General features: G+C 37.1%; 1 long non-coding RNA gene across 1 annotated transcript in view; it reads left to right on the top strand.

Annotated features, from left to right (window-relative positions):
- Nucleotides 1-14,172, top strand: part of LOC130709110 (uncharacterized) — a 151,772-nt gene extending 137,600 nt beyond the window's left edge. The window contains exons 5-6 of the long non-coding RNA XR_009009610.1: nt 3,831-3,955; nt 12,624-14,172. This is a non-coding gene — a long non-coding RNA (uncharacterized LOC130709110). The remainder of the gene's footprint in view (nt 1-3,830; nt 3,956-12,623) is intronic.
- The last annotated feature ends 2,176 nt before the right edge of the window (nt 14,173-16,348 follow it).

Consider the following 16,348-nt stretch of genomic DNA (forward strand, 5'->3'; position numbering starts at 1 on the left):
GAACAAGATAGAAAGCCCAGAGATAAACCCATGCACTTATGGTCAACTAATCTATGACAAAGAAGGCAAAGATATACAATGGAGAAAAGACAGTCTCTTCAATAAGTGGTGCTGGGAAAACTGGACAGCTACATGTAAAAGAATGAAATTAGAATACTCCCTAACACCCTACACAAAAATAAACTCAAAATGAATTCGAGACCTAAATGTAAGACCGGACACTATAAAACTCTTAGAGGAAAACATAGGAAGAACACTCTTTGACATCAATCACAGCAAGATTTTTTTTCATCCACCTCCTAGAGTAATGGAAATAAAAATAAAAATAAACAAATGGGACCTAATGAAACTTCAAAGCTTTTGCACAGCAAAGGAAACCATAAACAAGACAAAAAGACAACCCTCAGAATGGGAGAAAATATTTGCAAACGAATCAACGGACAAAGGATTAATCTCCAAAATATATAAACAGCTCATTCAGCTCAATATTAAAGAAACAAACACCCCAATCCAAAACTGGGCAGAAGACCTAAATAGACATTTCTCCAAAGAAGACATACAGACGGCCACGAAGCACATGAAAAGATGCTCAACATCACTAATTATTAGAGAAATGCAAATCAAAACTACAATGAGGTATCACCTCACTCCTGTTAGAATGGGCATCATCAGAAAATCTACAAACAACAAATGCTGGAGAGGGTGTAGAGAAAAGGGAACCCTCTTGCACTGTTGGTGGGAATGTAAATTGATACAGCCACTATGGAGAACAATATGGAGGTTCCTTAAAAAACTAAAAATAGAATTACCATACGACCCAGCAATCCCACTACTGGGCATATACCCAGAGAAAACCGTAATTCAAAAAGACATGTGCACCGGAATGTTCATTACAGCACTATTTACAATAGCCAGGTCATGGAAGCAACCTAAATGCCCATCGACAGTTGAATGAATAAAGAAGATGTGGTACATATATACAATGGAATATTACTCAGCCATAAAAAGGAACGAAATTGAGTCATTTGTTGAGACGTGGATGGATCTAGAGACTGTCATACAGAGTGAAGTAAGTCAGAAAGAGAAAAACAAATATCGTATATTAACACATGTATGTGGAACCTAGGAAAATGGTACAGATGAGCCAGTTTGCAGGGCAGAAGTTGAGACACAGATGTAGAGAACGGACATATGGACACCAAGGGGGGAAAACTGCAGTGGGGTGGTGATGGTGGTGTGCTGAATTGGGCGATTGGGATTGACATGTATACACTGATGTGTATAAAATTGATGCCTAATAAGAACCTGCAGTATAAAAAAACAAAACAACTAATACTAAACTTTCATTGGGTTATTTGTATGGAAATATGTTAATATAAATGTTTCAGACATTACATGAAATTTCTAAAAATCTTATATGTTCTGGTATAATGTTATAAGTCATAATCCTAGTTATTACTTTAAAATGTATATCTCAGAAATAACTAATTTTCTTGTCAACTGCATTATTATGAACTTTCATCAAATCTTTAACTGTGGTCATTTTTAAGTCTTTTGTCATTTACAGACAGTTCTGGGTGTACTCTGATGCTTTTGCAAATATGTTCCTATAAAAGGGTTTCATCTTCAAGAAATTCATGGAAAAGACTCTGACAAGTACAGGTTTCTGGTAACTGACTGTACTGCTGAACTGAATGAATAAGCATTTTCAGAACTCTAATGAAAAACTGATGAACTCATAAAAGTGCTAACAAAAGATCAAGATGAAAAAAAATTAATTACATGGGACTGAGTGAACTGATGAGGATGAGTATAATTTTTGTGACTTTCTGTCTGAATTTAAAAAAAAAATCCCACAAGGACTCAGAGGCAAAGAATATACAAATCAATTTTCACTGCAAAGTAAAGGAGCTGTTACAGTGGAGGATTACTGGACTGAATGTCAATATTATGACATAGTATAAGTGTATTTCATGTTTGGTAATTGCAATCATTGTTGCTTTTGTTGTGGTCATCCATGTACAATGCTTGGTGTCAGTCTATTTATCTCTTGTAAAAATAAAATACAGTGCGTGTGTATGAAAAAAAATAAAAAATAAAAAATAAAAAAAAGAGAAAGTGTTCATTGGTCTTGCCTAGTTATCACGCCTACTGAATTTTAGAAGCACATTGTTAATTTTACAGTTTCATGTGGCATTTGATTTATATTTTTATCTCTTCAGCCCTTCATGTTACATTAAATATGTTAGTAAAATTCTGTTACATTCTTTGCTTCCTACATATTACGTTTTGTTGGTATTGTGAAGACAGACACTTTTTCTGTACACAGTTAGCTCTATTCTTGTGAGTTCTCTGAATAGCTTAGTTTTCCAGAGCCAAGTGATGTTGCCCTACACCTGATCTTCATTGGCTGGAGAGAACATGTTCAATGCCAGATTTGCTGTTCTGCTTAAACACAACTTCTCCAAATGTTCTTTATCAGTGAATTCTACTTTAGCTTAGGATCTCTTTGTGGAAAAGAGGTGGTGGTGGGTGGGAGTTGAGCAGAGCAAGGCAGGACTGCAAAACCACTCTGGATGTTTTCTTTTTTCCCTCTGGTACCTTGAACCTGTCTCTAGGATTTATTTCTTTAGACCCAATAATTAGACCCAATAATTATTAATATGGTGATCAGAGCTAATGGAATAAATCATCTCCATATAAGAACAAAATAATACCAAAAAAACAACACTTTTGAAAATTAAGCAGCATAGTAGAGAGGAAAGCTAATTATTTTTTAAAAATTGCTCAATACAGTAGCAGCCTTGTATAAATAGGTACTTTTCATATTGATTTTTGGAAACACAATATCACATGTTGATTTTGACTGAAACTGCATTAAATCTATGTGTTATATTCCTTTCTGGGAACAACGTATTCTCCCTCACTTATTCATCTTTTGAGGTCTCAGAAAAGTTTTGTAATATTTTCACTAATGACTCCTTGTTAAATGTATGACTTAGTATTTTACAGTTTTAAAATAGATACTTTTTTCTTTTTCTGTAACTACTTTTTCTTACAGTCTTTCATGGCTTAGTCTGCCAGAAACAAAGGATGCTGCCTTCCACATGGTTCTAATTTGCCTGAGAGGAAACTTTCCAATGTCTCATTTTGGTTTCACTTAAACCCAACTTCTGCAAAGTTTGTTTGTCACCACAGTCTGGCTAGAGAGGAGTGGCATTGTGGAGACTGAGGGTGAGGAAGTTACTCCATGGGTGTGCCTTCTAGGGCGCTCTGCTTCTCTGTCTAGAAAAATGTTCCACATGAACAGAGAAGTGAAGGGCTTAGCAGTCAGCTGAGACCACATGTACTGTACTACCCTGTTATCTAGGTCATGATCAAGAACTTAAACCAAGGATGGGTTCACACCCATACACCTGTAGAGAAATGAGAACCGTAAATATTAACACCTTAAAGTGTTTCTACTTCTGGAAATGCTGAGGATACTTAATTTCTTTATGTCCACTCAGTCCCAAGTGAATTTCATGATATGCCAGTTGGGTCTTATGGTGTAGACTCTGTTTACTAAACAGCACACGCTCATAAAATCGACTGTGAGTTCAACCTACCGGTGTGAGCCTGATTTTTGCAGTTTTAGAATCAACCAACAAATTCTGGGATGTGTAAATGGTGGAAAGGAAATCCGGACGGGGTGAAGGGATGGACCCAGCTATTTCCCCTGATGTCTGGGATCTGGTGAGTTTCCTGGAGGTGGCTAGAACAACGTCAGAATCTAAAACATGAAATGGCTATTTCTCTCAAATTCCTTCTCTTTTCCCCTTTCTCCCCAGACATAAAGAAAGCCAGGCTTCTTTTGGCTTTTGATCCTGCCCCAGACGTGTTGGATCCTTATTAGCCAGACTGGTGAGAAAATGAAGACAGATTGCGAGATTACCCTCCAGCCATGGTGATAATGGTAATTAATAATAATGATAATAACCATAATGCCTAATATATTGAGAGCTTACTATATGCCAGACACTCTTTGAAGTGTTTTTACTATATTAACTGACTTAATCTTTATGATATCATGAGGTAGGTATATTATTATTACTTCCCTTCCTCATTTTATGAGTTAGGAAATTGTAGCATGGAGGAGTTGAATTCTTGCCTAAAGCTACAGCATTAATAAGAGGTGGAGCCAGGATTCAAACCCAGGCAGTCTAACCCCAGAGTGATGTACCAGAGGGCCCTTGTGCTACCCTGTGTCACAGAAGGCCATTGATGCCGTACTTCCCCTCACAGGCACTGGACCAGCTGTTAAACCACCCACTTAATTCTTCTAAAGAAGTGGAAAGTTGTATTTTTGCAGCTGACTAAGCTCTTCTTGTGGACTCCCTATGGGTAGAAAAGGGGTCTTCTGTATCCCTTTGTTTCTCATACTTAACACAGTATTTGACTCATGCATGCACGTATGAACACTCCTGACGAGATCCAGGATCATTTATCTTCCAGTTATTTAAAGAGATGATATACTTTGGAGTCTTCATGATCAGCTGAAGAATCTGAAATGTTATACAGTTAGACTTACAAATCTTATAGTCTCAAACACATTGAGGCTAAAAAATCTTTCCAACTTTATCAAAAACCAAAGAAATGTTCCTGAGCTGAGACCATTGCTAAACATGGCCAAAGAGTCAAGGCTACACCCAACCCCAGAAGTTCCAACACAAAAGTTGCTGTATTTTAACTACAGACTGGACACTTCTTCTGAAAGTTTCCTTTTGCAGCAAAAAGAGTGTGAATCTCAATAGCGTTCTTCTGTCTGCTTGCTTGGGCATCACAGGAATCATGGGCTGTGTATTTAAGGCCCATCAGATTTGGGGAGTGTTCATGTTTTTTCTCTCCTCTTTATCTCTGAGGAACAAAGTGGTAATTATTTAAGTTCCATGAGGTGATTGATTAAAAAAAGAACATTTTGGAGGGAAATGAGAAGTAGAAATGGCTAAAGATATTTTATAATAACTTTATATAAAGTATGGTATAACCTATAAAAATATCAGATCACTATGTTGTACACCCAAAACTAATATGTTATTGTAAATCAACTATACTTCAATGGAAAGAAAAAAGACCAAATGTATGTAAAAGGATTGAAAAGTGGGCTTGAGAGCTCAGCTAAGATTGGAGACTTACATGTTTATGGCCACAATCCTAGGGGGACCATGAATGCCTGTGGGAGAAGAAGAAAGGTAGGGAATAGGCACAGTGGGGACGGCATGGGCAGATAACTTCAGAAATTCTATATAATGCTCCACATTCAAATATTCCATATACTAATTTCACTGAACTGAGATGTAAATGGAATTTCTTTCCCCCCATCCCTGCCCTCCACCACAACTTTGAGTATGCCTTTTGGACATTTTAGTCTGCCAGAGACAAATGATGCTGCCTTCCTTCCTTCTTCTTATTAGCTGGAAAGAAAAGTATTTTATGATACATCACGATTTCATGTAAATGTGGTTTATGCAAAGATTTATGTCATCATCCTTCCTGTTGAACCACAGCCCTGGTCTAACAACCACTTCCCAAACAACTCCTCTCTTCCTACAAGCATCAAATAGATTATTCGTTTTTCTGAGGTTTTCAATGTAAACTTTAGATGGCAATATAGTCTTTGGTCAATCCTCCAACAATCTTCATACAAGATGTGAAGAACATAAGAACAAACTATTTATACATAAGTTTATCAAAGGAATGTATTGTAGGTTAACCCTCCCAACTGTGAAGGAAATTTTCACTAAGGCACAATATTTTACAGGGCACCTTCTTAGCATATGAATCCAACATATTAGTAACATCGTAGAAGTTTCTCAAGAAGAGAAAAAAAGCATTTGGGAAACCCATTGCAATAAGAAGGATCTGTAATTGTTTGGTATAACAGTGAGGCTTGTGTCCAGCTCTGGGTCAGACAGAAATAGGGCCACTGTTTCAATATTTGACAGAGAATGGGGTTTTGAATGGTGAGGACTGCATTATCCAGAGCGCCGGATCTTAGAGTTCACATTTGGACAGAGATTGGAAGCATGCTTACTGCCAGCTCTGGGGCCCAAGTAGTGAAAGAGCCCCCTGCTGGAGGCCAGACCTCAAACCCTGTGCATATGCTGGCCCATTACTAAGGGCACAGGTATATTTTCTGGAACAGTGAACACTTCAGGGCCTGGACTAAATTAGCCAGCGCCCTCTCTCCCTTCACCCCACCCAATGGTAAATCCAGTAAAGCAGCCCTAATTTGCTTTGCATTATAGGATTTGCTAAATGTGATGGCTGTTACTTTAAGCCAAGTAGCTTCTGTTGCTGACTCAAGAGCAATGTGTAATGGTAACTCGAGTATAAGAATAGAATTATTATGCATTGCTATGCAGATTTACCAGTGACAGAAAATCTGTCTCACTGTCTATTCATATACCTGTTCTTTTCTAGTGCTGAATAAAGATCTACACAATAGTAAGCAGTTTGTAACAAGATTGGTACCACGAAATGCTCAATTTTAGCTCTCTAGGGTTTTCTCTCTTGAAGTTTGTTGTATCTTTCTTACTTTTGCCAAGGCAGTATCAACTAAGCTTGTAAATTTTGAAATCTCTTTCTTCCAGTAGATTTTCTATGTCTAAATTTTAATTTAAGACTAGGAATCCTTTCTGACCCTTGGACACTGAAAGGAAGCATCTCTCTCTTCCTTTGTTTACTTACCAACCTTTCTATGAGCTGGTGAGTCTGGAGGTTAAAGTACAAACTGGAAGTAATAAATCTCCCTGCTAGGTACCTCAGTTATTGAGATCTCCTTAATATGGGAGTCCTTACTATGTCCCTTGGGGAAAATGAAGGACATGACTGGCTTTGTGGTGTTGGTCATGGGAAATCAGCTGCACTGTGTCAAGTAATTCGGTGAAAGGCGCTGATGTCTTCCCCTACTCTGAGCATTTTGATCTGAAGGACTTCTTCATATCAAACCTCTGGGGATCCCCGGAGATTCTGAGAATGTTTCTGAGAACATTTCCCGTAACAGAATTCTGGTTACTTCTATTCTTCTTTGTCTGCTATTATGATCCCTGCCTCTCTGAACATCCTTGTGCATGTCTCCTGGTCCACATGTGTAAAGTTCCTTAGAGCATATGTAAGGGTAGAATTGCTGTGTATTGTATGCGTATTTATAGCTTTACTAGATTTAACTAGTTGTATGAATTTACACCTCCACTATCACTGTATAATTAATCTAACTAATTGACTTTCTTGCCGGTAGTTGGTATTTTCAGACTTTTTCATTTTGTCCATCTGTTGAGTATTAAATGGTGCCTCTTGGTGCTTTTAAAATGCATTTTACTGATTACTAATAAGGTTGGGAATCTTCACATGTGTATTGGTCTACTCTGTTTCCTTTTCATAATCTAGCTCTAGCCCTTCCAGTGACAATAATTCCTCATTATTTTTATAAATATATAAAAATATGTCTAGATAGAAATAAGTTTATAGGGGTTAGATTTTAGTTTTTACTATCTCAATTTCCTATATAAGTTATATGCATAAAAATGATTTCTCCCAATTTGCTACGTATTTTTAAAAGTGTCTTAGGGTTGATATAATTTTAAGAAACATGTAATAAAGTCAATTTATCTATATTTTACATTTTTTTGCTATTATATTCCTGTTAAGAAATGATTCCTTACCTAAGCTCATAAAAGTAAACTTCTAAATTTTTCACTAGAAGTTAAAATTTTTTCTTGTTCACATTTAAGTACTTATTTTTCATGGAATTAATTTTTGTTATGTGTTATATGGTCTGGATCCAATGCTGAGTTTTCCCTCTGGATAATCAACCTCACAGGATGATTTATTAAAAACTATACCATTTCCTAAATGAATTCCAATGCCAACTCCAGCAGATGGATGGGTTGGTTCTGGGCCCTTTGTTTGTGTTCGTTTGCCTACATGTCTGTCCCTGCACCAATCTTACTCTCTTATTTTTACTTAAGTTTCACAACATTTTGGTCAGAGTAGATACTTGATATGAGTTCAATCTTCTTAAATTTGTTAAGACTTGTTTTGTGACCTAACATATGATCTATCCTGGAGAATGTTCTGTTTGTGCTTGAGAAGAACTTACGTGTATTCTGCTGCTGTTGGATGGAATGTTCTATATATGTCCGTAAGGTTCATGTGGTCTAAGTTGTCACTCAAGTCCATTTTTTCTTATTGATTTTCTACATGGATGATCTATTTATTGTTGAAAGTGGGGTAATGGACTTGAGAGTCACCTACTCTATTACATTACTTTCTGTTTCTCCCTTCAGATCTGCTAATAATTGTTTTATATATTTAAGTGCTCCAACAGCCATCTATTTCAACAGTGCCCTGGGGCATCAATTCCTCTATAAACTAATCCAATAAAGTTGTGACTCTTTCTATGGGATAGTTTCTGAGGTCAGTGTTTGATATTTGTTCTGACGCCAGGAGGGCACCCCTCAGCTCTCTTATTCCCTGGTTTTTACCTGCAAACTAGCCAACCTATAGCCTAGGATGTGTCTTCATTAGATCCATGAATTGCCTCCCAATTGCCTTTCATCACAACATCTACTGCTCATGAGAGTGCCTTTCTGTAATTATTTTCAGTTAATTGAAATGATCAGTGACAGTGGAATAAAAATTAAATGTTTATTAACATTTATCATGTTTGAGGAATCAGTTCCGTGTTAACATGGGCAATCATGTAATTCAATTCCTTAATTTCAATGATGAAGAATGAGAAGCTCAAAAGAGTAAGTCATTGGACTAGCCTACAGATCAGGTCCCAGAATTCTGACCTTATGACAGTGAACACTGCTTTTCCCACCCCAGTGTATATTCACTAACTGAGCTACAGGATAACTCTGATCAAGTGAAAGTTGCTTTGTATTGGAAGAATATTAAAAGAGGAAATGTTAAGTTGAGGTGCGTGAAATTCGTAGAATGAAGGTTCACTCAACTCTTACTCCAGATACTCTTCTGACCTCAGAAAAACTAGTATTTTATTTCCTGGGTTTTGGACTTAGGCAGAACTAAGTTTGGATCCTAATAATTATGACCTTATATTTCTTAAACTCACTAAATCTTAGTCTCCTATTCATTTATTAATTAATTGCCTAGCTGGTTATTCCATGCTAAGAACTACTCTGGGTGCTGAAAATTCAGCCGTTAAGAAAAATTCAAGACTGTCATGAAGATAAATAGAGAGATAATACATCTGGAAGTGCTGCTTCTCTAGAGAAAAACTGTCAGCATGTGGTATGGTAATACGACTTTCCCTTAAATTGTCCTATGACAATCAGCAGGTGGGTTCATGGACTTTTTCACAATTTCCATCTCGTCCACCACAGGTACTCATGCGTCAGTGTCAAGGAGAGTTCAGTGTCATAGCCATTTCCTTCTTTTTAAAACTTGAGCAGGGACTTCCCACAGATGCATGAAAAATATCAGGTTCCCTCTCCTTTTTCCATCCAACACCAAATGCTTAGATACCCTCCACTCTGCTTCACAACTACAAAATGTGGGGGTTTTTTTGTTCTCTAACATGGACTATCATTTTTTTCCATGAAACTAGGTTGTCAGCCACTCCTCTCACTACATATTAGTCATCCTGCCTCTTCTCCATCTTCTCCCCAAGACATGGGATCAGATCAGACCTTCTTAAAAGATACATCTGCTTGGAGACAAGTGATGCTGCTTCATTTTCTATCCCTATTGGTTGAAGAGAAAGGTTAAAGGGATGGGGATTTCCAGGAACGCTTTTCTTTCTTAAAATGCTTCAGTATGAAAAGCTGGAATGCCTTCCTAAAAAGGAATTAACCTGGGCCTGAGTTAACAGATGAGGCAGATTCTGGGTTTGAGGGCTCAGCCTGTAGGTGCTGCCTTTGAAAAGAGAGAAGATGCATTCCTTCTAAAAGGACTCATCTTTCCTTCTTTATCAAATGATATTTCCTAGTGCAATTATGAGAACATTAGTGCTCAGTAAATTCAAACCTTCCTTCCATTCTAACTGTCACTTCTTAACCTTGTAACTGCATTGGGATTACCAGAATAGCTTGGTTCATTTCCCCTTCTATTTGCAGCTATACAATTTTGCTTTGTTGGGGGTAGCTTCACTTTGTATTTTCCCTTCTATTCCTTAAGGAAGACTATTCTCTCACATCGGCCAGGACTCTTCTCCCTGCCTGCATCTTTCATCCTTTATTGTCCCTGCATATCCTTCCATTATATTTTATTTGCCTCTTCTGTTCTGTAATTAACCTGAAACATACCCCCTTTCCTCTTTTCATGACTCTTACTACCTCACATAAATGGAGAGCTCCAATCTTTAATTTTTAATGTTCTTATAGATTTGTAAAACATTTTATCAATTTTTTCCCACTTTTGACAACATATGGCTCCACCAATTTATGCTCTAACTATACGTTATAAACAAATCTACTGCAGCTCTTGTTGTAGTGTATTATAGCAAGACTATGTAGGCTCTGAACTCCTAGGAACAAGATCTACAAATCCCTTTCATCCTGGCAATGCCAGCACCTTGAAGAATGCTTCGCACAATTTTCAGCAGTAATACATTTTTACTAAATTTATAGTCTTCAGAGAGAATATTCTTTTCTTTTTTGAAGTCAGAATAGAATTCCTGTACTCCTATTATCACTTCTAAAAATAGTATGAAATGTTATTTGTAGGGTTGTTACAAAGATTAAATGAGATAATTGAAAACTGCTGAATCAGGGCCCAGAACTATTGATTTCTTTTTCCATCATGGTCCCTGCACTTTCTCATGATAACCAGCAGGTGGAGAGGTGGTCCTTAATACCTCTCTCTTCTTTCAGTCTTCTCTCCACCATAGAGATTAAATTTTTACCAGCAATTAGATACTAGCATCATAGCAATTTCCTTTCCATTTAATCCTGTCCAGGGACTTTCCAAAGATGCCTGAAAAGGAATAAATATCCTGATTATAGCACTCTAGACCCATCTAAATCATGCTTGAATACCAAAAGGGGAGAGTTCTTGGCAATCCACATAGCCATATCCTGTTTCTTCTCACAAACTCTAGGTATTAGACCTTCCTCTCACCACATAACTCATAACTTGTCCTGACTCCACTTTCTCACAGGATCTTGAAACCAGACTAATACTAGGGCCATTACAGTAACATTATTTGGTGGAGACAAATGATGTTACTTCACTTATTGGTTGTATAGGAAGGAAAGTGATAGAAATGAGAATTTCCATAAAGTATCTTTGTTCAGCAAATTGACCTGCTTTGTCCTAGAAGAAAGAGCCTAGGACCCAGGCTAGAGAAGCAGCCTGAGATTGAAGGACTGGGTCTTTTGATATTACTCCTGAAAAAAGAAAAGAGGCAGTTCTTTTTTTTTTAAATTGAAGTATAGTTGATTTACAATGTCATGTTAGTTTATATATATGACATATATATATATATATATATTTATATAAATATATATATATATATTTCAGATTCTTTTCCCTTACAGGTTATTACAAAATATTGAGTATAGTTCCCGTGCTATACAGTAACTCTTTGTTGTTTATCTATTTTTTATATAGTAGTGTGTATATGTAAATCCCAAACTCCAATTTATCCCTCCCCTTCCCCTCATTTCCCCTTTGGTAACCATATGTTTGTTTTCTATGTCTGTGAGTCTAGAAGAGAGATGGTTCTAAAAAGCTCTGCATTTACTTTCCCTACTCATCCAGTAGTAGTACCCTTACAAGTTTGTGAAGACACAAGACATTCAGTGATACCAGCCCTCCAGTCTCACCCTCACCTCCCTAGAATTGAAGCTCTTCTTATACCTATATGACACCTGGGTTACCAACAGTTGATTTTGCTGCTTTGCATTTGTGTATCTCAGTTCATCATTTTACTAAAGAAGTAACTGCTCTGCTCAGCCTCTAAGGCCTTTCATACAACAGGTCCTCTCTGCCTATCCGCTCTTATTCCACACTGTTCTTCAATGTGGACATTGACTCCAGTCAATCAGGTCTTCTCCTAAAATTACTTCACTCCTCCTTCCCCCAGTACTTCCAACCCTAAGCCAGTACTGTTTTTGCTCATATGAGTCATGATTGTTCCTTTTGCACTGCTGTTCTGAATCATTTCTTCCTCCTTCTCTGATTCAAGTCTCACTTCTGCAAACGAACTACATTTTCAAGTTTCTTCTAAATACTCCAACCTATATGAATATACCCTTTTTCTACTATGTTTAAACCTGATTACTTTAAAATAATACCCATTTGTATTTTCATTGTAATTATAAATGCCTGTCTTCTTTTTTCTTTTTTTAAATTGAAGTATAGCTGCTGTACAATATTATATGTTACATGTGTACAGTACAGTGATTCACAATTTTTAAAGGTTGTACTTCCTTTATAGTTATTATAAAATATTATCTATATTCCCCGGGTTGTATATTCTTGCAGCTTATTTTACACCTAATAGTTTGTACCTCTAAATCCCTTACCCCTATGTTGCCCCTCCCCTTCACTGTATTTATTCATAATGTATTGTTTATTAATTCAACAACTATTTATGATTACCTCCTCTGAACCAGGTGTTTCTCCAGGAACTGAGAAAGAACGGTACCCAAAGAAGATAAAGTCTCCGACTCACAGAGCTATTATTCTCCGTGTCTTTCTTTCTTTCCCGGTGGAGATTGATAATCCTGAGATCTTTATCTTGGTATTGCTAGCCACTAGCACTCTTCTGAATATAAGAGGTATCCAGTAAGTGTTTGCGCTTTGAATTTCACCAGTTGTACTCCATGCTTCTATGTCCACGTAGCACTTAGCATGATGCTTGACGTTCACAGGTGAGCAGGATTAAATTTGCTGTTTAATTGATATCATCGAGTCAAGGAGAAATTAAGATGAACATTAAGGAAGACTTTTCTGTTCTGACTTTGGAAGTGATGATTTGGGGGGTAATCTCTGCCACGCCACTCTCCTTCCCCTCTTTGCATTTTCACACTTTGGTTCATCACCTTCCTAAAGGTCACCTTGTTTCCCAGATTTAACTGCCCCTTTCCTTCCAGTGATTTCCAAAGTATTCGAGAGTGTGTTCCTCTGTCGTTCTTTTTCCTCTTTTTCCTAGAACCATAGAAACTGGAGCCCAGCTAGTGAGAGGCTTCTAGAATCAGCATGATATGCTTGTTGAAGGTCCTCATCAGGAGTTTTCCTAGTACATCCCATGATACTCACTAGTTGTACCCAATAAATTCTTACTATCCTTATTTAAATGTTATACTTGTGACTTCCAGGTAATCTTTTTCTTTATGACTAGTGAACTTTGTATCCTATTTTAAAAATCTTTTTATACTTCAAGGTCATAAAGATATCACCTAACATTATCTTCTAAAGATTTTATTACATTGCATTTTTATATATAGATATACAATTCAGCTGGAATTAATTTTGTGTATGGTGTGAGATAGGTGTCAAATTTCATCCTTTTTTTTAAAAATAAGGGTATCCAACTGATTCAGCAGCATTTATTGACAAGACCATCCTTTCCTAGCTGCTCAATTGAAAACGATTAGGTCACAAAAGAGGCACAAAAGAGAACATACTGTAATAATTCAATTTATATAATGCTACTAAGCACGTTTAGAAATAAATGTCAGGTTGGGAAAGTACGTGGAAAATCAAGGAAGTGATTGGTATAGACATCTGGCTAATGAATTATCCTGGTGGAGAGAGAGAGAGGAGTGTGGATGGAAAGAGGCACATTATGCACTTACAGGGTGTTGGCCCAATGTCCCCAGTGTTCTATTTCTTGATCTGGGCAGTGGTTCCATGAATATTGGCACTATAAAAATTAAGTTGTACATTTATGCTTTCTGTGTTTTTCTATATGTGTGTTCTACTTCACTACAAAGTATCAAAAATGTAAAATGTTTAATTTCCTGACTAGACCCTTGTAGTCAATATTATTGAGTATCACTAAGTGATCAGCATTTTCCCATGTGTTGGGGATGCAGCAGTTAACTGAAAATACAGTGTGATACAACATAGCCATTTCGAGGCTATGATGAGAACTAAATGAACTAAAGTGTCTGGAAGTACATAATCAGTGCCTTGTAGAAAATAAATGATAATTCATTCTTTGATTTTCCCTTCATTTGTCTGTGCAACCAGAGTTGGGATAGTAGATCTCATTCACAGTCCCCATCTCTTCTAGGTCAGGAACAGCAGGGAGATACCAGCATCATAGCTTTTTCTTTGTGCTTTTTAATCATAGCCAGGGACTTCCTACATAGGTATGAAAAGTCAGGCATCATATCTCTATCAAAACGCCTATCTCCTCCAATCCTCACTCCACACTTTGCTTTACTCTGCAAATACTCTTTCCTCGCTAACCACTTAATCATGTCCTAATTCATTCCACTAAAGGATATTTTTGGCTTTTATTATCAATATCTAACTTAGTCATTCTGTCCTTTCCTGATTTCTACCCAAGACTTTAAATAAGACCTTCTGGTCAGATGTATCTGCTGGAGATAAGTGATGCTGCCTCATTCTTTATCCCTATTGGTTATAGGAAAAAAAAAAACCCAGACAGTTATCTGAGGAAGGATGTGGTTTTTCCAGCAAATCTTTCTCTTTCTCTTTCTTTCTCCAAAATGTCTCCCTCAGAAGGAAAGAACCAACTCCCAGGCTGATAAAAGGGATGATCTTTCTATCTCCAAAAGGAAAGAGAAGATACTTCTAAAAGATCTCATGTTCCTCCCTTATTCATCAAATATCAGTTTTTTATATTATACATGTTTAGGAGTCCTATATTGTTTATTCCTACTGTCATCACACTAATCTCTTTGCCCAACCCCTCATAACTAACCTTGGGTTGCTGAAAGTTTTCCTAGTTAATATTTTTTTCTAACCTCATTCCCATCTTTCTAAAAGATGTAATTTTACCATTTTTACAATGACTTACCTAGCATAGTTTAACTCTGCATATCCACTCTCTCATATTGCCCAACATTATTTAGGTAGGATTACAATTCTGTCAAAAAGGACTCTTCACCATCTACTGCCTCCTGACCACTCCCTCCCTCCTACACATATGATTTCACTGTGGTTCCTATTCCCCCGATGTCTCTAAACAACCCGAAACATAACCCCTTCCTCTATGTTCTAAGTCTCACTTCCTCCAGAACTCACGTCTCTACAAATGCTTCCTTGTTATTGTAAATTTTGGTTTTAATTATTTTGTTGTATCAATTTGTGTTTTGATTGTTTTCTTTTAATAGATGTTTCTACTGTAGATCTTGTAACATTGTTTTCCTTTAATTTTATATTTCTATCTTTATTGTGGGTTCTAGTTTTCTTAAAAGTACGATCTAAATCATATATATCTTTTCATCCCTAGCATGTGGCTCCAACAATTTCTCCTACATAGACACAGAAAACTATTTCTTCCTAGAAAATGAGAGGATGAACTGACTAGTGACCAAGGGTGAACCAGTCCCAGGATCATGTCCCAGATGATACTCTGTGCTCCTTATTTCATAATTTATTATTAATCACAAAAGATTTTCTGGATGCTTACTCTTTGGGTCTTTTGAATGTCCTTTATTCTACTTTCTCCCAGTCCTCAATATATCCACAGAAGGTCTCATCAAAACTGTATTCTGATATTCTATAGAATTACCTATTTCAGACCCTCTTGAGATTGATCTCTCATCTCCTCATTCTCCTGTACCAAATGCTGGAGTCCATGAAGTGCAAAGGGGCTAGTGTTAGCCGTGTGCTTATTTTGGGCCTCTGGTCAGGAGCTTTCCTAGAATATCCTGTGGGAATCAGTAGCCTCGTCCCAGTGTTTTCCCGTTATTTTCCCATTATTCACTATCCCTATTTAATGCTGCTGCTGAGGTATTTCTTCTTTTCTGGACTAGACTTTAGTAATCCTGGCCCATGGCACTATCTTGGTTCACTCTCCATATCTTATTGTCCTTCTGTGGCTCACATGTGCTACTTCCTGTGAAGCATCTGTGCTCTTGGTCACAGAACACAATGCTCAGCTTTTCCCCCAGGTCCTATTCCTTCTCCCAAACATTTGCATTTAAAGAAATGTTTCTTCTCTATCTCCCTTTTCTACACTTACCTTCTTTTATCTGCCCTCGTATGCACAAAAATATTTCCAGTTCTCTTGGGACCTTTCATGAAAAAAAAATGCTGAGGCAGTCCAAGATGCCCATGTAGGAAGACCCTGAACTCACCTCCCATGAACACACCGAATCTACCACTCCATATGAAACAGTTTCCTCTGAAAAAGACCTGA

This window comes from Balaenoptera acutorostrata, chromosome 10 (assembly GCF_949987535.1).
Source record: "Balaenoptera acutorostrata chromosome 10, mBalAcu1.1, whole genome shotgun sequence".
Classification (NCBI taxonomy): domain Eukaryota; kingdom Metazoa; phylum Chordata; class Mammalia; order Artiodactyla; family Balaenopteridae; genus Balaenoptera; species Balaenoptera acutorostrata.